The 13,665-nt window shown below is 39.0% G+C and overlaps 1 protein-coding gene across 5 annotated transcripts in view; it reads right to left on the bottom strand.

Moving 5' to 3' along the window:
* Nucleotides 1-13,665, bottom strand: part of LGI1 (leucine rich glioma inactivated 1) — a 35,196-nt gene that overhangs the window by 15,385 nt on the left and 6,146 nt on the right. Inside the window, exons 2-3 of one of the 5 annotated variants that reach the window (XM_019555913.1) lie at nt 8,687-8,798; nt 6,175-6,226 (exon numbers count right to left, since the gene is read on the bottom strand). The exons of 2 other annotated variants lie outside the window; for them this stretch is intronic. The gene's annotated coding sequence lies outside the window, so the exon portion shown is untranslated. Of the gene's footprint in view, nt 1-1,463; nt 2,091-6,174; nt 6,227-8,686; nt 8,799-13,665 lie in introns of those variants that run through there. 2 more of the 5 variants (XM_019555914.1, XM_019555915.1) reach the window with 2 other exon arrangements.

The following is a 13,665-nucleotide window of genomic DNA, read 5'->3' as shown; positions in this document are numbered from 1 at the left end:
AGCAATATAAGACTGAAGTAAGCAACCTAGGTCAAGGGTCAGCAACCTACAGCACAGAGACTAGATCTGTACCACAAAGAGATTGGATCCAGGCCTGGAAGGAAGGTTTGCCCTAGCTTGAGGTGTCAGGGAGATCAGGCAGTATGCAGCTGTGCTGAGCTCCCCATCCTCTCCACAGTCCTCCTATGTGCTCTCTTTTGCCTATGCTAACCTTGGCTGCAGAATGGGTGCCTGCAGGAAAGATAAATATAGGTGTCTTGAGCTCTCTGGGAGGTGAGTATCTGTGGAACACGTTGCAAGCTCTGACCCAAAAGGCTGCCAATTTCTGATCTATCTACTTAAATGGTTGGTGCTCTTTCAATCCTATCATTCATAAAAAACAAGAGAGGGAGAGTCTGTTCTTGATGATGGAGTCCTCAAACTAGCAGTCTGTTTAGAAGATTCTACTTAAGACTTACAAATATCTTATTCTATTTTGGGGTCAAGTTTCTATATACTTGACTCACAAAATGGTTGAGAATTCTCAACATGGCAGATGGTTATGAATGTGCTCCTTGACAACTGGAGTTGTATAAAAGAAAAACATAACTATCAACATTTAGCATCTGATGCATGCCAAGGACAGGCTCAAGCATTTACTTTTACAATAAACCTTCTGTGTCAACAGTTGTTTTTGAAGTGGGGTTCAATTCAGTGTGTAGCAACCCAAAGCTACTTTCATTCTGAAAAAAAGATTGCCATCAATACAAACTGGCTGGATTACTCTAGAACACAGTCCTGAATTGTTATGAGTCAAATGCTGTTGTATCAGGGTTAGGGGCTCCTGCTTGCAAAGTCTGTGTGGTTGAGATGGAGGCAAGAATTGTGGAACTTACTAAGGTAGTTTACACACCCTGTGCTCTGTGAGAGTCAAACCTGCTCAGTGAGAGTCACCACACAAAAGCATTTATGGGGTGAGTAGGCAAGCCAAAAAGATTCACCATTACTCTTGTCATTCTTCAAGTGTTATGCAAGAGAAAGCTATCCATTCCAGATATTTTGCCCTTAACAATGAAGCTTTATGTTCCATATTTTGAACTCCTGCACTAAACTCAACCATTGAATAGCCTAGCTTTTTTTTTTTTTTTGAGTCTATATTCTAGCCACATTGGTAACATCATTAAAACATGCTGATGTTGCACATTTTTCAGTAAGTGTTTCTTTTAGTTTTAGACATACTGCAGCAGAGCAGTAACATGACCAATTTTTACACACAGTGGGTTCTTGGTACATCATTTTAAATGAGAAGCCAATGTTCAAAACAACTTTTCACCAGTTATATAAATGATAGATATTTGTTAGTTCTGACAAGAGAGGGATAAAAATTACATTCCCCAGACCCCACTTGCACCAAGCTATCTGATTTCTTACCATAACATTCTTTAAAAACAAAGCGGCTTGTGGATTTTCAGTGGTATACTCACGCTTTGGTGATTGTCATATTTGGTTTATCCTTTACCACTGCAATCATTGTTAGCTTTCTGGCTCAACAGAACATGCAGTTGCCTGCTGCGTCTCCATCAGAGCACCTGATCTCCTTCTAGGTCCTTAATACCTTGTTTTTCTTTATGATTCAGGTTCTGATCAGACAAAGTCCTAATTTCTTTCCTTGTTTTCCATAAGGTTTGTAAGAATAAATTGAAGAGTTATGAAATGTTTTATCAGAGATCTCTCAGATCATGTAGGCATTGTTTTCAGTACTTTGAAAAATCTTCACCTTGCTGTGCAATGACAGTACAGGCTGGCAGACATGTTTCAGAATGGGCAGGGATAAGCTTGCACTATGCTGCTGGCTCCTATTGCCACTAATTTGTTTTCAATATGATACTTATAAATGAAAGCAGCTGATCAAATGCAGAACTATACCAGTGGGCAAGTAATATGCTGCTTGTTTTTCTAGAAAATGTTTCTTAAAACTGACGGAGCTTCCTAAGCAGTCAGTGATTGCGAGATCTGAATTTCACTGTATTCCATTTGTGTTCTGCTCCACTCCCACTACTGCTAGGTGGCTACTGTAGCCTGGCAACACGGAGAACTGCAGTAATCTATGTTCTGCACAACCACTTAAGGCTTAACTGCTAACTCCTGGTGGTAGTTTTTCCTTTAGCAATTGCTTTACACCTGCCTTAACTTACACATTTGAATGAAGCATATAGTGGTTACTTTGGTACTCCCTGCTCTATTTTAGCTTCATGAAAGCAGTTAAAGCAGGACAGAGAAGCAACCCTAAAAAATAAAAAGGTGGAATGAGGCCAGCCTAGTCTTTAGAGACACGAACCAGCTTGTGACAGTGTTTTCCTCTCTGCTTGTAAGAGAATCATTTTTTACTTGTACTCCATGCTTTTATCATTAAAGTTGTTTACCAGACTTCTTGAGGAAACAAAATGCAAAAGGTCAGGAAGTATACCCAAAGTTATGATTTTACCAGATTTCATACATTTCTGAAGGATTAATTCTGCTCAGCTGACTTATATTTGTATTTTCACATTGGCACAATGTTTTTAATAGTGACATGCCACAAAGTTCTAATAAGCTTCCTGTGGTTTGATAGTGATTGCATTTCTCTTGGCAGAAATGAGAACTACTATAGTTGTTACGTATTTTATTCTGCATTTGGAAAATCTGGCAGTCTTCTGTGCTCAATTTGGGCATGTAAAACTTGATCCAAAGTTCACCGTCAGTGTCAAGTTCCTGATTTATTTTAATGCTTTTAATCAGGCCCATCATGTTTTGCCAGGCAGACAGAAAACCGCAATCACCACGTTTTACATCACAAACTACCATAATACCCAGATTTAGAGGGGCTACTAAGCAGCAGCTTATCATGGTTGTGTTCTACTTGTACCCAGAATGCAAAAATTTAAGACTAAAAATTCCTATGAGTCTCTCCTGGTTCTGGGTTTATGTTCTTTGTGTTGTCCTTTTAAGAAATTCTACAGCAAATGCCAAATTCAAACCAGCAGAGAATCTGTTTTACCTCACCCTTTGTAAACAAAGACAATTGCTTTGAATTTCAACCAGTTCTGAAAGGGTTGCTTTTCTGATGGCGCAATTATCAATATCCACTCTGAGGAAAAAGCTGTTCTTCTTTTTGTAGGGTAAATATAACTAGGCTTGAGCTATTTTTACACTGTAACACAGTAGCCCAGGGATTATCACAAAGATGCTTCTGGCTTATGATTTGAGAGTTCCTCTGTGCAGGGCCCTTATTTTCTCCCAGTTTTCCCATCTCAGTAACATCCTGGGATTGACTGATTGATTGATGCTATGTTCCAGCCATTGTGCTAACTGCAGAACAGCCAGGACAATCCTGGGGTCTAATGGCTGAGTAAACTGCTGCTGTATCTGCTGCCAGCTGAGAAGAAAGGCAAACTAGGTCAGTCTCTTTCATTTACTGGCACGTTAAGAGTCAGTCCATGGACAGGAATCTCTTTAATACCAACCAGTTATGTTCCAAAGCCGAGATAACTAAACACCTCCATTAATTATCCTCAGTATGCTGATGCTTGTGTCGTGTGCCCACTCAACTAGAGAGTTGCAAGTTACTCTTGGCTGCTTCTGTGAAGTGTATGAAATGTTTTGATTCACTGTCAACCTCTCAAAAACTAAGATACTTTACACAAACTACCCCAAACCAGCCAGCTGCTCCCCTACATATTACAATTAGAGGGCAGTCCTTGGAGAAGGTTGAGTATTTCCCTTGGAGAAGGTTGAGTATTTCCCCTACATGGGTAGGTAGTTATCTTTCCCAAAAAGTAAATGTAGATGATAATATTCAACACCAAAGAAAATCTGTCAGTGCTGCCTTTTGATGTGTCCAGAATCGTGTCTTCAATGGAAGGCAGGACCTAAGCCAAACTTCTCCTCTACCAGGTTGTTGTCATCCCAACTTGGTTGTATGGGTGTGAAACCTGGACAATATATTGGAAACCCTAAAACTCTTGAAATATTACTATCAGTGATATCTTTAGAAAATTCTGCACGTGAATTGGAAGGACAGAAGAACAATTACCAGCATTCTGGCTCAAGCAAACACAACCAGCTTTGAATATATAGCATCAGTACATGTCATTAGGATGCCTGACAACCAGTTTCTGAAACAGGTACTGTATTTCCAACTTGCCAGTGGTCATTATTGAGATATGCCCTTAGTTTCTTACTGTGCATGATTTGTAACCTGAAAACTCATTTCTTGCCGGTTTTCTCTGGGCACCACATGACCTATTTCAACATGCAGCTTGAAACTCCATACAAGGATTTGAACTTTCAGACACTAAATCTCAAAAAAAAAAAAAAAAAAAGTCCCTTTAGGATATCTTATGTTGAACACCTTAAAACAAGGCATCCAAAGCCATTGGCTGGGCATTTTTAAAAGCTATATGCATAAAATAGTTCCCAAATAAGTCATTTTCAATACTGAGACTTTTTTTGTTGGCACATCCATTCTTTCACACCTACAAGTGTGCAAGTTTTACACTGTTACAATATTGATATAACTGTGCTTCTATTAATATAAGGTTTAATAATGTTTGTCTTTTGCTCCTAAAAAAGTGTATTCAGTACAAAGAATACATCTTTTGATTAACCTTATCACATTGTGTTTCTTTTTTTTTAGAAATAAATTACTGTTTTGAGAGGCCCTGTATTTACTGATTTTGCCATTATACATCATTTAAATCTGAAAACATTAGAAATACAGGTGTACCCACTTTCAGACTCTGAATTGATTCTGAAGGAATAGTATACATAGTTGCAATACATTTTATTAAATACTGTATTTCAAAGTTTGTAAAACAATTCTTGGTGTGTATTGTATGAAATATCATTTGAATTTTTTCACTGGATCCAATTTGTTTCTAATTTAGAATATTTTAACATTTCCAGTGGGAAGATGTGAAAGAAGCTGAAAAGTAAGATAACTTGTGATATATTACAGGAACTCTCACTCAGGGTGAGGATAGTCATTGGCATGCAGAGAATAGGGCCAAGGAATTAGCCATCTACAGAAAAATAGTGTCCTGCAGATTACATGGAATGGGGCTGTCACTCCCTTTACATTAGTGGCACTCAGAGACGACCCCAGCAGGGTGCGGGGCCCGGTCCCTGGATGCAAGGAAGCCAGCAGCGGATTCAGCAGCGCAAGGGGGGTGTGCCAAGTGGCTGGATGTGGAGCCAGTGGCAGCGTAGAATCACCGCAGCTGCTCTTCCCTGCTTCACAGGCCACCCAAAGCACAGGGCCTGGGGTGGTCACCCTCACTTGCACCTCCTAGGGACGGCCTTGGTATCATGTGTCATGCCATCCTCTAACTTCTTGTTTCTCTGTCTCTAAAGAGGATAGAAGCTGCATGGAAAGTATAAATGTTATAACATGTTTTGCTTGCGTGTTTCCAAGTGGATGTCTACCAAGTTTAGATGGGAGCATGCTGTGAAAAACAAATGTTCATTAACTGTTATTTTATGTTTTCAGAAAGAGAATAAAAACAGGATAGGAACACTAAAAGAAATAGCAGTCACTTTAAAGAACTGCATGTATTTCAATAAAATCAGTGGGGGCTGGAGAGGCATGAGCACTAAGGCGCATGGTTAACAGCCCAGAGGTTGCAAGTTTGAGGCCATAGCAGAAGTGCTCGTGGCATGGCTTCTCAGATTCCAATGAATCCGAATTCTGCCAAATACCTTGTCACAACGACATGAAACAGGAAAGGAAGTGATCACTGGTCTAGAGGTAGGCAAAAGAAGCAGTTCTGATTAATATCAATACCTGGAAGACTTGAGCACTGAATCATCCCCAATGGCACCTGGAAGTACAACAAAGCATCAGCCATTCTGAACAAACTTGTCTTGCTACAGAGGCAAATGGATGAGAGAGATGAAAGGAAGGAGCTGTGACCCAACTTTACCAGGATCCACTCCATCCTTCTGAAACTATATCCCATGTCTGCAACTGAACATGCAGATCTCAGATTAGCCTCTTCAGCCATCTCCGGACTCACCGATAACTTCCTTATCTACTGGAAGACTGTCATCCTCAAATTGAAGGACTGCTGACGATGATAACCAGTTATATGCTTATATAAGTCAAATGATACAGTAGATTGACTCTTAATTTACACTGTGTAAGTGAAGAAGACTCACCTATAAGTGATGTAAATGAAAAAAGAATGTGCCTTACTTCTGGTTGTCAAACCTGTGTAGCGAAGCAGAGTACTGGTTACCTTAATATGTACACAGGTAGCCTTAATGTTATCAGATTGATTTGGTATATTGCAGTCTGATCTTCTTATCATTGTCAGAAATATTTCTGAATATAACAGGAAAGAAATGCTGAAAAATGTAACCTACACTCTTCTTTTTAGTTTGTTTAGTAATAATTGTGCAGATCTATGTAACATTTGACTCAACACTGAAATTATGCAAAATTCATCTATGTTCAGGTTTTGCTACTGGTGCAACTAAGATGTTTATTGACATACTTATGATTCCTAGTTTTATTTTTAATAATACAAATTTTAATATTAAAAAGTAAAAAATGTGAATTGTAAAGCTGCAAAAGCAAATGACAAGTATAAACAACCAATACTTCATTGTTTTTTTAAAAAATTCTATGGATTTTGGAGGCCTAACTCATGATTTTTGAATGCTTGGTCTTGGCAATACTATTAAAGTTAATTATGTATAAAAGTGCTTTGCTGGGTCAGAGCTCAAAGGAGTATCCCACACAGTCCTGTAAAACAAGATTAGCTGATCTACTTGAGTGCTAATTATTCTTACCCAGATGTTTCATAGTTTCATAGCTTTAATGTAGCTTTAATGATGTTTTGCCTTAAAAATCCCATTAAGAGATGAGAAAGATTTTTGTTTTGCTTTGTTTTAAATGATGCACAGCAGGTATACATGCCCACAAGTAGAAGCATAGAGTATAGAAGAGTTCAAAGACCCTGTGTGAATCTGTATTAATTCACAATATGTAAATGGATGGGACCACTGGCGGCACAGTAGGGGGCACTACACGCAGAGTCACCCACTTCTTTGTGCCAGGCCCAAAACCACGCTTCGGGAGTCTCCCCTGGGGAGCCTATGGCCAGTCATCCCCTTTCCTGGAGAATGGCCGCATGCCTGCGGTAATAATACCACCACCCAGGTGCTGGTCTCTGTAAGGCCTCTGTGTAGCCAGGGGTACACAGACCCTGCAAGCCTTGGGGGTGCTTTGCTCACTGGTAATATTTTGGGGTGTCTCTTTCAGTCTGAAGCATCCAAACATTGCCTCCAGCATTCGAGAAAAATGAAAAGCCAAGTTCAATATAGCTGGCCTAGCAAAGGGAGCAATAAAGGCGTCTCTCTCTCCCCTCAGGAATTCATGGCTAGTCATGCTGTAACCTCATACCTTTATTGGCAGGGAGGGGGTAGAACAAAGGAGTCAGAATACACTTCGAGTAAACCAAAATAAGTTGAGTCTTTACAGATATTGGGTATGGTGACCCTCTTAAGATGTGTCTATCTATACTGAGTTCTAACCTACTAGCTAGTTTCCAGGTCTTTACTCATAGGGATTCACCCAGGCAGTACCTGGAGGCATGTGTCTCGTGGCTTTTCCAAAATGCCACCGGAGGAGATAGGGACCTCTTCCCTCAGGAATTCATCTGGCCAGGTCTCCTGGTTGACCAGCCAGGACCAAATAGCAAGCAAGTGAAAGAGAGAGGGGTGCAGCCGGAATGACCCAGTGCAATGGGATAGACAGAGGGGGTTTTTCCACAGCCACAGCCTGTACATGAAAATCTGCTGAGAGGAAGGGAAGCTTTTTCAAAGAAATATGTCAGGTTGCCTCTTTCTGTATTCTCAAAATCTTCTAAGAGCATCTACCTATACCTCACATGGGCTCTAATATACCACGTGACCACATGATTAATGAGGAAGCAGCTTTCAGTCAGGCAGTGTGCCCACTGACTCCAATGGGACTGGGATCTAACCCTATGAGAAATAATAAGCACTCTACTGAAAGATGGATGTGTTATCTATTTTTCTATTTTTTTCTAAGTGGCATAATTAGATATTAAGATATGATTTGCTTGAATAAAGCTATAGCTAATTCAGAACTGGAAATGGTCTGGTGACGTTTGAAGAGAAAGTTATAGTTTTTTACTAGAGGCAGTAGAAGTGTTGTGGATGAAACTGGATTACTGGTTGTGAGGTTAGAACAAAGCTGCATTCACATCTCTTATTCAGCGGCACAGAAGGGCATATGAGCAGCAGATGAAATGGCCAGCAACTTGACTGCTCATATCATAGTTTAACTTGGCAACCAGCTGGTCTGAATTTAAGTTTGCTAAAAGCTATGAACTTGCACCCAGTTTTGTGTATGTATGGATACATGTGATTTCACAATGAAATGAGAAGCTCTGTTTTAATTCAGCTTTGCTTCAGGTTTGTAAGCATAAAAAAAGTTGGACTGAAATGCGTCATGCAGAAAAAATGTTCACACATGCTCAAGTGAACCACAACACAGCATTAGTGGCAAAATGTCTTACTCAAGATCAAATGGGTTTCTGTGAGTAAACATGGAAAAACATGATCATAAAAGTTTTTAACATTTATATTGTTATTATTTCATAGTTAACCCCAAGTGAGAACAAAATCTCAGACAGCTTACATAAGACTAACCAGAGACTGGTAACCATGATCCTCACTCTGCCAACACCCTTCCTATCCATCCATGAATTTATTAGGTGTTTACAGGAGGGAGTGTGCAATATCTTTAGCACCTGCAATACAAATAAAGAAGTGATGGAAATCAAATCCCATAAGAACCCACAATGTCATATAAAATATACCAGAATTCCTCCATAAAATCCAATGCTTTATACATAGCCCAAAACAACTGAGCAATGGCATTAGAGCTAATACCATCTAATTGTCAAGAACGGTCCATGGTCTAAAATTTTCCAACTCTTTGATTCTGCCAAGAATAATGAAAAATCATTCCCCTGACTCTGCTATCTTATTGACTGTGTTCATTTTCTATACAATATTAGGTTAATCCGTGCAAAATTGACATAATTTTTATTGTTATTGTTTATTGTTAAATTGTATTGAATTTATATTCTTTCTTTAGCATTTTTCATAAAATGTCTTACATGTTAGTTTAGTTTCTGTTTTTTTGTTCTGTTTGGTTTATTCTGTGGTAAAATTAGCAGCTTTGGGGAAAATATTTTCCAGTCATTACAACCAAAAATTAGTATCCTGCAATTCAGTCTAAAATATAGACACCAGGTTCCAAATTTGTGACTGTAATTAATATTATATGCAAATTGTACTGGGTTATTAAGTCCTGGATAAAACACAGCAAGAGAAATCCTGGCTGTATATAAGTCATTCAGTCAAAGTCAGAGACTGTTGAAAGGCAGCTGAAGTAATGGAACTAACAACAGCAAAGGACCTGCTTCATCTGGCACATGTTGTCTCATGAATAAAAATGATACTTTGGAAGTTGCATCTTGGCTTTTATTCTACCCAGGAGAGCACACAATTCACCAGCAGACTCTATATGCCTGAAGAAGGATGTTTGTGCCTGACAGCTTTCAAAGAACAATTTTTCTTACTATGTAGTTGGTCTAATAGAAGATATCACATCTACCCAAAGAACCTTGTCTGACTTTGGCAGATGGGCTTTCGAACAAGGTAAGCTAATTTTATAAGGCACGGTCAATGGAGTCTCAAGTATATTTTTGTGGTCTCCAGTGTTTGGAACACCCTAAAGAAAGCTTAAAAAAAACCTTATTTTCTTTATGAATGCGTTCCAGTTCCCTTTAGAAAGCAGTGATCCTCCCTTTACAGTTTGGAAGGTTTCCACAACAGTGTTCCCTCCAGGCTCTGAATGGGAGGGACAATCATTGTCTCCAGAAAATACTAGACCTCCCAAGCTGCATGGCTTCCCTCCCTCCTTTCTTCTTTGCACTAGAGATCCACCTTAAGGGAAAGAATGAGATAAGTCCATTATATATCTCTGCTTGCTTATAAACTAGCAAAAAGTTTGCAAGTCTCTAGTAAATTTCCTTTTTCTGCCAGCTGTCTTCCTTTAGTAAAGGAACTAAAGCAAGGTCATATCTAAGCAGTGGTTAGGTTTTTAATGCTATGCTAAGCTGTCAAGCAACAGAGGGATATAAACTATGGCTACTCAAAAAGCCAAAGTATTTTCTCCTTCTTGAATAGGTTGGTATTCAAACAGGTGAATATTTGGACTTAAACTGCTTGCTACAAATCACTTCCATGAGACAATCACTATAATTGTGCCTGGGATACCTAGTGCTAAATCATACTTTGGTGGCCATGAGAGTCTCAGGAAGTTTATTACTGTAGCCTTTCTTGTGAATTGTGCAAAATGTCATGGACAGTGGCAGGCTGGTCAAAGGTAACCCTAAAATGAAGTTAACCCATATTGCTGTGTTAATCAGAGGTACATGGATGGAGGGGCTTTGCTGGCTGTTGTTTGGATTAGAGGTGTATCTATAGGCATCAATGAGAGAGGGAAGTAGTGCTAGAAACATCAGAGAGACTGACAAGAAGAAAGAGGGAACCTGAATAAGCACAGGGTGCATGGCTAAAGTAACCAAAGCACAGAAGATTGAGGAAATACCTATGGCTAGTTTACCCAGGAGCATAGGCAAATCCAGGGGGGTGAAGTGGTGCAATTGCACCCCTCTTTGATTCCTGATCTACTCAAAATTTAAACTGGCTGGGAGGGGCAGCAGCATACAGCTAGTGCTGAGACAGTCAATTGACTTCATGGCTTATTATCATCTCCCTGATTTCTGTTAATCTCTCTCCACTCCATGAGTATTAAAGGCTCTCTATCCTTTTAAATAGTTTTGATGTTTCACTATTCAAACTATCCTTTCTTCTGCAATTTTGTTATCTGTTAGACATTCCTGGTAATGTCTCTCTTCTATTTTACAGCCATGCAGACTGTTTTTAGCTCTAGTTAAAAGCCTTAACTCAAGTGCAGTAATAGTCATTCAGGTGCAGCAATGACTGACCCTTAAGTACTGGATGCACTGTCAAGATGCTCAGAAAGGCTAGGTTTTGTTTTATGAATATGAATAAGAGATGTACATTTAAGTACAACTACTAAAGAACTAATAGACTATTTTTTGCCTGGTTTGTAGTGTTTTTTTAAAACTTTTATATATACTCTAGTTAATTTGTACACATTCTAATAGCTATATTTGTTTTTTGCTTTGAACTAAAACTAAATAAAATAGTGCAAGCCCCCTACCATATTATGAAAGCCTCCGCTCTGGAGAAATATATGTTATGTTATATGTGATGAAGTGCCACACCATCCACACACCCCTTTTAAAAAATCCTAAATCTGTTTATGCCCATGAATAAAGCACTAATTTGCCTGTGCTGCTTCTGGTATCTGAGCCGGCTTGGTTAGAACTAGCTCAGGCATGGGTAAATGGCGCTGTACTGTGCTGGGTATGCATATCCTCAATATCACATAGAAAGTCTGTGACAGAACAGGGACTGGAACCTATAGCACCTGGTTCTCACACAATCACCTTAACAACTGCATCTATCATTTCATGTTGTGCTCCATGCTATATTTCCCTTCTACTCAGTCATCCATGGCTCTGCAGACTAGGGTAGTATGCTGAAGGTTTAGAATACATCACAGATGGGTTGAGATCCACCTACAGAAGATTTGCTTTCTGGCTGGAGGTGGAGTGATGGGGGTGGTATGATCTTATAGCGTCTGTATAGCGCCCACAAAGGAAGAGGCTGGGGTACCCAGGCTGGTATGCAATCCTTCCTTAATAGTTGAGTATTTTGTTTAAAAACTGAATGCAGCTTCAATAGAGTCAGGATTTCACCTAAAGTATCTGTCTGAAATATTTTTGTGTGCTATATATACTTTCATTAACAATCTAATTAATGGGAATGTAATTTTAATTCTTACAGTTATGGACCTTGTGGAATCCATTTATATTGTGTACAAAGACTACAGTTTGATATTTTTATATTAGAATTTTTAACTGTCTTCTTCCCTTTATAAGATACCTACACTGACCTAAAATGCCATCATGTGATATGCATCTTCAAAACCTTTGCACAGATAGATAATACCAATACTTAATTTCTGAATTATTTTTGTCATGAAATAATGTTAAATTGTATTTAATTTGAAATATAACCAATTATTATTTTAATTATCTGGCAATCAGTGGTGCACTGTTCTAGCACAGAATCAACTGTAGTCTGGTTGGCAGTCAGTTTTATTAAATCAAGGCTTGATCAAGTATAGTACTATATAAGCAGCTTTATAAGTAGGTGCAGGCAGGAGTTTTACTCATTTATTCCACTTCACTGCACAGAATAATCTTCATAACTCTGACCTTCAGTCTCTACAAGATGATCAGCTATTGGTCATTTCAGACCAGCCACTGCCAACTTTATACATGCTGGGCGCATCTGCACAAGCAATTACTGTACTTATTGTTCCGGAGTTTATTGCTCCTGGGTACACTGTTTGAACATGTGCAATAAGCTCTGGAGTTTATTTGTGTGTGGCATGATGAGCCAGGTTAGAGCAGTCCTGGCTAGCAAGGGGTCTGGGGACAACCCGCAAGCCTGGGACTTCTCCTCCAGGAAGCCCTTGTACTGAAGCTCCATCATGCCCCTGCAAGCCAGGGCAGCATCTACTCATGCACTACTACAGCGTAAATTTTACTGCACAACTAATTAACCAGTCTTGCATAGATGCACCCGCTGAATAGTACTTCAGCCTCCGAGCAATCCCATTGAAACCAGAACGTAGAAAAGGGCCAAGGTAAAATTTTATTCTGTATAATTAAAAAAAAAAAAACGCTAATGATCTATGCGTCTGATCTCAAACACTCTCATTTGCTATTGCAAACTACAAAATCATCACTGCTATAAAAATCTGTAGTATCTAAGGGAAAAGAGCCAGAAAATATAATACTTAACTTGTCTAATCTTAATAATATAGGCCCTAGAAAGTAACTCACTAATTCCTTAACTTCTTAAGGAACTTCTTGTACCTTAACTTCTTGCTGTAAGCACAAGCATCTACTGGAACAAATGTAATTGCTTTAGTCTCCACTAAGCCAATTGGGAACTTTAGAATCCACTTTGCTGAATTGCTGTTTAGATTGTAAACTTTTTGGTGTAGAGACCCTGTCTTTTCCATGTACTATATTCAAGGTTAAGGGCACTCTGAGTGCCAAACAAATAAATAATAAATATAACAAAAATAATGACACATCCTTGGGCTATTGAAAAGATAGTGACCTGTCATTCTGTTTTTTTATGTAAGATTTCTAGATTGCATACACTTGATAGCCAGTGCTTTATAGCTTCTCTCAATGTTCACAATGTGTAAATTATTAATATGTATCTGCATTGTAGCCATTATACACAAAACTACCTTTATATCAAGAAACAAGGAAATGACTATATGTATTTTTTCACTGTGCTTTAATAGTAAAATGTGCTCACATGCTTTGTGCCACTTAGTTTCATAGTTTCAAGGGTCGGAAGGGACCTGAGCAGATCATCGAGTCCGACCCCCTGCCATGGCAGGAAAGAGTACTGGGGTCAAATGACCCC

Source organism: Crocodylus porosus, unplaced genomic scaffold, assembly GCF_001723895.1.
Source record: "Crocodylus porosus isolate Cpor-Errol unplaced genomic scaffold, CroPor_comp1, whole genome shotgun sequence".
Taxonomy (NCBI): Eukaryota; Metazoa; Chordata; order Crocodylia; family Crocodylidae; genus Crocodylus; species Crocodylus porosus.
Note: the sequence above shows the minus strand (reverse complement) of the source record. Positions and strands in the feature narration are given on the sequence as shown.